Below are 10,667 nucleotides of genomic sequence, written 5' to 3'. Positions count from 1 at the left end.
CTGGTGTGTATACAGGGTATGGCAGTATACTGGGTATGATGGGTATGGCAGTATACTGGTGTGTATACAGGGTATGGCAGTATACTGGTGTGTATACAGGGTATGGCAGTATAATGGTGTATGATGGGTATGGCAGTATACTGGTGTGTATACAGGGTATAGCAGTATACCGGTGTATGATGGGTATCAGGACACTCTTGTACAGCTGTGTGTTTACCGTCTGTGAGTTGCTGGGAGTCTGTCTGCACTTGGAGGGAGGGAACAGCCGCGGCTCCTCCGCCCCTCATGATCCAGATGTCACCCGCAGTCGGAGAGATCCAGACACAACTCCTCACATAGCGCCAGACGGAGGACCGCGGCACAGCGACACAGCGGACAGACCCGGGGATCCCACGTCTGTCTATAACGGAAAGACTCACGAGAGGAGGCGGCTGTACACTGTGAGGATACCCGCCGGTAACGGAGAGCGGTAAGTGCAGGCGGCTGTACAGAGCACGGGAAGGAGATAGGCGGCAGGTGTGGAGTCCCGGAGCGGCAGGTGAGGAGTCCCGGGGGCAGTCACCCCTCATGGAGCAGCTGCCTGTTACAGCTCCGCAGGGCTTGTCATCCGGCCGCCACACAGAAGCCTGGGAAAGCTGGGTGGCAGTGAAGCAGCAGTAAGGGCAGTCACAGTGGTTGCCCCTCAGCTTTCCGGAACCGCAGGGTGTAGAGACGGGAGCTAAGGAAGGAGAGAGGGGTCATCTCACGGGGCTACGGGGCAGATGTTCAAACTTCATGCAGAGCCAGCCGGGGGGGGGGCCCCCCGCCCCCCACCCCCCCTAACATTTCTTTAAATGTGATATAGCATGCTGGTATCATGCTATCTTCTAATGGTTACAGCTGGTATAGTTCTACTTGTATAAAGTGATATAGCATGCTGGTATACTATGTATATCTTCTATATGGTTACAGCTGGTATAAGTTATACTTAGTATCTAGTGATCTAGCATGCTGGTATACTATGTATATCTTCTATATGGTTACAGCTGGTATAAGTTATACTTAGTATCTAGTGATCTAGCATGCTGGTATACTATGTATATCTTCTATATAACATTATTCATGTACAATTGGTATGAGCATTTTCTGTGCATAGTTGTATGGATCATGCTGGTGTGACCTGGGTGTCTTCTATACATGTACAGTAATACATCTTCTTGTATATAATGATATGAATCGTGCAGGTTTAATCTGGGTATCTTCCATTCTAATATTGGATGTACCACTGGTATAAGGTATACATCTTCTTATACATAGCAATATGCTGGTATATTCCATATATATAATTATACATGTACAGCTGATTAGACGTCTTCTTGTATATAGTGAAATAGCATGCTAGGTAATATATATCTCATATAAATAAGTTATACATCTCCTTGCCAGTATAACCTGGGTATGTTCTATGTATGTACAGCATGTGTAAGTTCTTGTTTATAGTGACATAGACAATATATCTTCCAGGATAGATGGCTGCAGGAGATGGGGCTGTTGAGGTCACTAGTTTATTGGTCTGGCCGGTTGTGTCACTGGTACTGTCTGTACTGTCGCTGGAGCTCAGTGACACTGGGGATGTTGGGAGATGGTGGGGGTCTCACCCAAGGGATGCCTGCTGTAAAGCTGTCAGCTGCAATTCATGTTCCAAACTATTGACATTGTTAGCTTGCTCTTAGGACAAGGAGACACGTAGTACCTTTCATACATTTGCCTGTGCTTCCAGAATGAAATGATTTTATTCTCCGGTGAAAAGTGTCAGAGGCTTCTCTAAGCACCTTAAAGGGATACTCTGGGGGGATGGCTTTTTTCCCTATGGCTGGGAGGGGATGGATGAAGGCAATGATGTCCACTTACCTCCTTGGTTCCAGTGCCTCTGCCTTGGAATGGCTGATGCGGGACCTGGTGGTGGAACCAGGCAGGTAAGTGGACGGCGTTGCCTTCAGCCACCCCCTTCCAGGCTATAGCGAAAAAAGGCCCTTCCGCCCAAAGTTACCCTTTAAGTGCTGAGGGCTGTGACACCTCCTCGCTTCCCCCTCCCTTTTTGCATGTTTGACAGTGGGCTGGACGCTCAGCCCTACTTCCATGTCTCGCCCCTACACACAGTATAGCATTTGACGGTTCTCACAGGGATTCCAGTACTTTATTAGAGTCAGTTCTGCTTCATTTGATCAGTATGTGATAGTTGATAAATCTGTGGCTTGAGGTCCACAGTAGGTGAGGAAATGTACATGGTGCTGGGTGGGGTGTACACACTGGACCCTGGGGGTTTGCTCTGTTAGAGGGGCCATCACTTCATTTAGTTTCACTTTTCCTTCCTTCAGCAGGAGACCAGGGCGGCTAGTGATCTGGACACGTGTTAGCAGAATGACTGTGCAGAAAGGAATCGTCTTCTTCCTCTGTGAGTAATTGTATCTGTGAGGATTGCAGAGCCGAGATCAGGGGTGTCAAACTCGCAGCCCTCCAGCTATTGCAAAACTACAATTCCCATCATGCCTGGACAGCTAAAGCCAAAGTGTGACATGTGGACCAGCCGCTGCAGTGCTGATTAAAGAGGTGTACACTTCTTTATGAATCAGCCAAATGCTAAGGCCACAGAATTTTACTAAATCCCGGCATGTGAGATACCTGTCTTGGTAATTTCCCCCTATGATGTTGACGGTCCATTCACATGTACAGGATCTGCAGCAGAGTTGATTGTGAAAATTTTATGTTGTGTTCAGTTATACAGTTACATTGTTATCTGCAGCATCAAATCTGCTGCACATACTGTACATGTGAATGAACCCTTAGGGAGCGTTCACACATACAGGATCTGCAGCAGATCTGATGGTGCTGATTTGATTTGCTTTAAAGAGGACTGTCACCCCCGGTGACGGGGTGACAGGCTCCCGACCCCCCGTTAGAGCCCCCTATACTCACGTGATCCCGCGGGTCCGCTTCTAGAGATGGTCGGGTCACGGAGATATCGCTCCTCAGATGAGTCCAACACTCATAGAGAATGACAGGAGAGTCCAGCGCTCCGTCATTCTCTATGAGCGTTGGGACTCATCTGAGGAGCACGCACGCCGGGCTTCGGGCGCCGATATCTCCGTGACCCGACCATCTCCAGAAGCGGGATCAGGTGAGTATAGGGGGCTCTAAAGGGGGGCCGGGAGCCTGTCACCCAGGCAGGGGGTGACAGGTTCCCTTTAAATCTGCAACTTCACATCTGCGCCATCGAATCTGCTGCAGATCTGCTGCGGATCCTGTATGTGTGAAACACACCATGAAGGGGTATTCTGTAAAAATATTACAGAAAACATATAGCATTGGTTACCTGTCTGCCCCCGTTCTGAAACCACCAAAATCCATTTGTCTCATGTGTCTGTAATCCTCTGTCATACCATGATTTTCATTTCTCTGGTTCAGCATATGCTCAGTACTACAATTCCCAGAATGCATTGCTCTCCATCAGCTCTCCATCACAGCCCCCCTCTGCCTGCTCCACTCCTACAGCCTCTGCCTGTTCCTGCTCAGAGCTGCTGCAGAACATTGCTCTACACAGGAGACTCTCTCACCACTGCATGGTATCACATAGAAATGGGACAGCAGCTGCTACTCATAATACTGTAGGGGGCCAGGTTTGAGCTTAAAGTGTCACTGTCGCTGCAAAAAACTTTGGAGACATGTCAAAAGCTTTGATCGATTGTTCAGACCTGTACCGATCCAGAGAATGATCCGGGTGAGCACACGCTGCTGCACGTCCTCTCCGCGCTCGGAGTTAGAAAAAGTTAGGCTCCATAGTGCTCCCATATAAGTCTGACTCTTGTTTTTTTTCCAGCCCTGAGCAGAGAGTGGACGAGCTACAGCATGTTTTCTCCCCGCTCGTTCTCCTGATCAGTACGGGTCTAAACACTCAGACATTTCTCTGACATGTCAAAAGTTTTTTGTAACAACAGTGACACTTTAAATTACAGAACTGAATATTGACACTGGAGATTAGAAGTGCTGTCACTATATGGAGGTTACAGCTGGGGCTTGTGTATTGCAGGGGTTCTGGTTCTGGTGAGGACGGCCGTGATTCAAGATGAGTGTCAGATCATAAAGCTGATAAGTCGTAAACTAGCGTCTGAAAACCGTATCACGTACATGGTAAGTGTGGAGGCATTGCCTTCCAGGCTACTGGCAGAGTGTATGTAAAAAAGTAAGTGCCCCCATGCACATATGACATATGTGAAAATCTTAGTCACACAAGAAAAGACAAGAGCATACTGCCTGCCTGCCTGCCTGCTCTGTCCCAGATCTGCCATTTTTTTGGGGTAGGCATCATGCTTCCCCCTTAGCCCCTACAGAACAGAATTTTCAGCCAGATATATCTGATGCAGATTTCATGCAAAATGTAGATCAAACTTAACTTCTACTTGAGTGGATAGATTCCTCTAAGAATACATGTTGAGAAGTCACATGTCACCTCATTTATTTTATCATCAGAATCAATAGGAGGTGTTTTGTGGGCAGATTTTGGCTTGAATATATAACAAAATCGGTGTAAAAATAACTGTATAGACGCACCTTTTAAAGGGATATATTCAAGCTGATTCAAGGGCACAATAAGCCAAATGGTGTCCGACTAGGGTTTCATCCACGCCTTTGGGGCCGCCTAAACGCTTGCAAGCGCTAAGATTAATTCGGAGGAGAATTGTCCTCTGTTTTTTGGGATTGGTTGGGGTTCCATTGGTCATACCCTCACTGATTAGCTCTTAGTCCCTATCTTATGGAAAGGGCATAACAAGTTGACATGGGAATATCCCATTAGGTAAAAGACAGTGGGGAAAGTTATAAATGCTGTTGCCCATAGCATGGAGATGTTACGACCTGACTCCCAGAGCTGTGCAGGCTGTGGCTGCTGGAGAGGATGATGGCAGGGGGTGCTCAGTGTCCTGTGTCCCTCTGCCATCATCCTCTCCAGCAGCCACAGCCTGCACAAGCTCTGGAAGTCTGGTCGTGACATCACCATTTTATCCAGGAAGTGAAGCCTTGATGCAGTAGTAAGTGCAGGGAAAAAAGCACTTTAAGGCTGGGTTCACACTACGTATATTTCAGTCAGTATGTGGTCCTCATATTGCAACCAAAACCAGGAGTGGATTAAAAAAGGATCTCTTCACACAATGGTGAAATTGAGTGGATGGCCGCCATATAACAGTAAATAACTGCCATTATTTCAATATAACAGCCGTTGTTTTAAAATAACAGCAAATATTGCCATTAAATGTCGGCCATCTACTCAATTTCAACATTGTATGAACAGAGCCTTTCTGTGTTTTCAATCCACTCCTGGTTTGGGTTGCAATATGAGGACCACAATACTGACTGAAATATACGTAGTGTGAACGCAGCCTATAAAGCGTTTCCATAATAAGTGTATATTGGTGATTTGTATAACTTTTGTGGAGCAATATAATACTTTAATAAAATTTTTGCTGTACTTTTCCTTTAATGGAAATTTCATCTGGTGTGTTGTCCGATCCAGTTTATCTTACATTGTGTGACTGAGGAGCAGATGCTAATACTTTAGGTGGGGTGCACTCACTTTCTGTGTGACTCTATGATTAATGTTGCTTTAATGCAGTGTTGCTTAGAGTATCCATAACTGTGGCTCTTAGGGTATGCAAACATGTGGATTTACTATAGAATCCACTGATAGAAATCCAAGGCTAGCTGATGCAGATGTGCTTTGGCTATGCAGCAAATCTGGCACAAGGAGTAGCCACATTGTCATTCATTATGACTAATCTTCATTCCTTTCTGAAATAAAATAAGTAACATGCTATTGCTTCCATGGAGATTTTTTTTCTGTAGCTTGTGAAAAGCCTTTAATCAGATTTGGCAAGGATATTGGCATGGAATCCACACTAAAATCACATCTGGTACACAACTTTAGAATGTAATGTAACAGATCTCGTAGTTCCCACCCTGTTGTGTACTGCCCTTATAGTCACATTGTGGTGATTAATATGACATGGGGTTCCTGGGTCACCTAGACGGATCCCTGAACATTAAATACTCTGAAACCCTGATATTAACTGTTAATCTTCTGTTGCAGCATGAACTACTTCCCAATAGATTATCAGCTGCCTGTGAAGTACGAGGAGATCCTACAGTGTCAGAACGTCACCAGCCTGGTATAAACACCCTAAAGACCCCCTCACTGTCTGTCCATAGCTTCATATTTGTGTCTGTGTTACTTTTAGACTGGGTTCACACTACGTATATTTCAGTCAGTATTGTGTCCTCATATTGCAACAAAACCAGGAGTGGATTAAAAACACAGAAAGGATCTGTTCACACAATGTTAAATTGAGTGGATGGCCGCCATTTAATGGCAAATATTTGCTGTTATTTTAAAACAACGGCTGTTTGTATTGAAATAATGGCAGTTATTTACTGTTATATGGCGGGCATCCACTCAATTTCAACATTCTGTGAACAGATCCTTTCTGTGTTTTTAATCCACTCCTGGTTTTGGTTGCAATATGAGCACCACAATACTGACTGAAATATACGTAGTGTGACCCAGCCTTATATTGTATGTGTTCCTGACCAGTATAGAGACTTCTTTCTGTGGAGGGTTAGGAACCTGGAATATGTATATCTAATTGGATTATAGGATTTTGTAAAAAATGAGTGTATATCAAAAAGTATCCAAAACATACAAAATACACAGTGCACATATAGAGATACATAATAAACATATATTCAAATATAGTATATTGGCACCAAGTAGAAAGAGAGAGGAGTAGTGATGTGGTTTTGGGCCTATTGTAAAAGATGCACATGTACAGTATGTGTAGGGAACCAGATAGCACATGTGAATTAAGAAGGCTCCCAACCTGTAGGAGTCCGAACCTGTTTGCACATATATATACTGCAGATTTAGTATAGCATTTCACGCTATATAGTGCATCTATTGAGGTTCAAGGCGAGGAGGCTATGCCTCCTCGTGAGCATATTCTGTCCCCTTTTAACCCTGTCACCCCATCTATGTATGTTGCTTTCTGTGATACGGGAACAGGACACTCTTGTATTACAAAAGAGGCCAAGAAGACACCCAGACTTAGAGGATGAAGACTTAAAGGGAATGTGTCATAAAAAAAAAAGATTTTTGTTTTGTTACATAAAATGATTTTTATGTTAAACATATTTTTTAAAGAATTTTGGTGACATTTTTTCTAATTTTCATTTTTCTATCCTTATTATAAAATAATCATGACATATGCAGTTTTCATTCTTACCGCTGGGGCTAAAACTAAGCTGAGACTTCCTATTCTGTCTGTGGTGATAAGAGGAGGCTGCTGTTAAGTGATTGACCTTTCAAAGCTCACAGAGCGCGCGTCAGTAATGTTTCACATTAATATCAAGGGGACAGAGTCTATTCTAGCTTAAGTCATGAGTCTTGCTGTAACAATGTACAAAAAGTGAATAAAAAAAAAGAAAGTCAGAAAATAAAAAGAGATTACAATGAAATAACAATTTTAAGTACGTGACTGTAATCAGTAAAAAAAAAAAAATTAGGTGACATTCCCTTTAAACCTAAGATCGCCGCTGGATCCATGTACTATGCTTCTTCTGCCTCAGTGAGGCCTTGGAATGAGATTCTTAGACTCTGGAGTATGAAGGAGCCCTCTGCTTGGCACATGGTCAGATTGCCGAATGTTTTTCTCCTTCACAGCTGGACAGAGTTATATAACTCTGTATGGAATATTTAACATCTCTAATGCCTGATCATTGTCTGGAAGTTGTCTTCACCTGTACCAGACTCTCGTAGGTACAGACTTCAGTGAGAGATGAAGACTCCCCCACCCCACAGAGTCCAGCATGGGCCCCAGACATGAAAACCATTAAACATCCTTTAGAGAAAGGATTTATCTCCTAGAGAAACTCTAATTCTGGACAATTTTATAGTTCCTCCTGAGCCCTCACCTAACACCGGGGGGTCCGCTTGTCGCTTTCTACCTCAATAGTAAAATGTTGCTCTTAGTCCACATTCACACTTCCGTAGAGCTGTCCGCAATAGCACAGACTCATTCATAGATATGGGTATAATGGTTTCCAGTATTTTTGCTGCACGAATCATAGTCCAGCAACTACGGATAAGTAAAAGAGTTAAAATCAATGGGTACTATATTGTCTGCAATTACGGATACTGTGTGAAAGGGCCTTACAATGTAGATATTCTAGATGAAACTGGGAGGCAACATGATATGAAGGGCCATTATTGCTCTCTATATCACACCATTGATGGAGAGCTATGAAGTTTCTAGAGAATGAGCCAGAAGGATAAAAGATTTCATCAGCCCAGCCATCTTGTTTTCTCCCTGGGTTGGTCTGCCAACCTTCTGTGAGATACTAATGGCATAGCCTTAACAAAGAGAAAACTTAAGTCTCTGTACAGCCCCAGAATGATTCTACATCACATACCACTATTAGTCATCATTATATAGGGGTGGACAGAGGAGTGGACCCTATCATGGGGAATAGGTACTACTTTGGGGGTTGGTTGTATTGCTCAAGGTTTTCCTTCAGTCCTGACAGCCTGTGATTGAAAACTAAAGGCGAGACAACATCTCAACCAGCACATCAAAAAAATATTCCAGCTGTCCTGACCTCACCACTAGGAGTGAAACCCTAGATATCATGTGTCTGTCATGTTTGTTTATGTCATGTCTTTCACCTTGATATGTGTGGCGCTACATTACTGCTTCTGTATGGATCCTTTTCTACAGATCAGTGAAGGGATCGAGGTGGACGAGTTGCGTTTCCTGTGGAAGATCATCAGTGAGAATGTACTGATGAGTATATTGAATGTGTTTGCCCCAGAAAACACCCATCCCGCTCCTAATCAGTGACCTGAAGGATATATTCAATGCACTGCACATCAGTGCTCAGGTGAGAGATGCTGGCTACATACACACCACCGCCATTAAGGGAAACTCCACAAAACACACAACAAATATATAAAATGGTCTCCAGCCACAATATATATATATATGTGTGTGTGTGCTGGGGAACATTTTACAGCCTAGTGCTGTCTAGGTCATAGACTAGATGTCTTAAATATCTCACTGATATCCCTCCTCTTTCCTCCTTTGAAATGAATCTCTTGATGTCACTGGAGTATAAGGCATTATGTAGCTCAGGAAGAGTAGACGAGAAGCAGATGATATGCAGCGGGTGTTTGATGGCGGTGTTCTAGGTGGAGTTATCCATGTGTTTCACCAAGGCACTCAGATGTCCTGTCATCTCACATTATATCATTGTCATTTTTGTTTTGTATAATAGCAGCTGCTTTTGTGTTTATGTGGCTCACGCATGCTCACTAACTACCGCTTACTGCTTCCCCGCTTTACAGACTCTGCTCGTCCACCATGTTTCTGGGTGATGCTTATTTTAAGGTGAGGTCATCTTATAAATTATGTCTTATTATGGGTCATTGTATAAATGGGTTGACCAGACCAGCTAACCGGCAACTATTGCCATGATAACATCATAGCATCTGTGACCTTATGACTATTACCCCCACCACCACAACTGTATCCAGGTAATGATGATGTTATGGACTATCACCATGGTACTTATTGTGATCCTATGACATTACATGTACTGACTGTGATCTTGAAACCATCACCATGGTACTGACTGTGACCCTATGTCTGTACCATAATACTGGATATGTCATTATCATTGTGAATTTTTCTGATTTACTCACTGTCTCTTGATGTCTGTGTGAGTAGGTCTTTTAATGCAGCTAGTGTGCTAAAGGCTGCAGGGTCCCCTATCTCCATAGTCCTCATATGGCATATCTCCACCAGTGTCAGTGATTTACCTCCAGCTTTTTCCCTTGGTGTCAGGGAGAATGATGGGATAAGCCCCAGTCCTGAATTCTAATGGTTGTCCCGCAAGGCTAAGGGGGGAGGTTAGCTCTGTAATCTCACTCATTGTAGAGTATAGGGCATGATGTAACTGCAGCATTGTCATTGTAGCTTTTCATGTGACGGATGTTGTATAATGACACTGTTGGGACTGTATGTTGTTTGGTTCTTGTTTTCTGCATTTTCTCATCATCTTGCCCTGGTTTTGCAGCCAGAGCTGAGTGACTTCATCAAGGACCTCCTTAGGCAATTGTGGACACCAGGAGATAAAGTGAAAGGCGTTGCTCCGAAGGATCTACTGGACAATTGCTAAGAGCTCTGGACATTTTGTACCAGGAGGAATGTGGTCTCTGTTTGCCCAGGTCGGCTCCAGAGGATGTACTCTGCCCTATTGGAACAATCGCTGTACAGAGGCGGACCTGTTAGAGGGAATAGCCATGATCTAAATTTACCTCATCACTGAGTCCTCCAGTGTGCAATGAAAACTGTTGAACAGGTTTAACTAGAAAATGCACTGATGTCAGGAGGACCCCACGAGCACTACCTCACCCCAATTTGCCAGGATCAGGATAGATAGAAGAACCTATGTATATGGACTGTAAAGTCTTCCCCACGCATGGCAAAGGATAAGACCCACTGACTTAGACCTATTTCTGAAAATTTGGGATATGGCAAACCGCCTCAGCAACCACATACTCCACCACTCCCTCTCCCCCAACAATT

General features: G+C 44.0%; 1 pseudogene; it reads left to right on the top strand.

Moving 5' to 3' along the window:
* Positions 1–410: 410 nt before the first annotated feature.
* LOC138775089 (interleukin-34-like) lies at positions 411–10,377 on the top strand (annotated as a pseudogene).
* Positions 10,378–10,667: the final 290 nt, after the last annotated feature.

Source organism: Dendropsophus ebraccatus, unplaced genomic scaffold (genome assembly GCF_027789765.1).
Source record: "Dendropsophus ebraccatus isolate aDenEbr1 unplaced genomic scaffold, aDenEbr1.pat pat_scaffold_1320_ctg1, whole genome shotgun sequence".
Classification (NCBI taxonomy): Eukaryota; Metazoa; Chordata; class Amphibia; order Anura; family Hylidae; genus Dendropsophus; species Dendropsophus ebraccatus.
The sequence above is the reverse complement of the archived record's forward strand: the minus strand, read 5'-3'. Positions and strand labels throughout refer to the sequence as shown.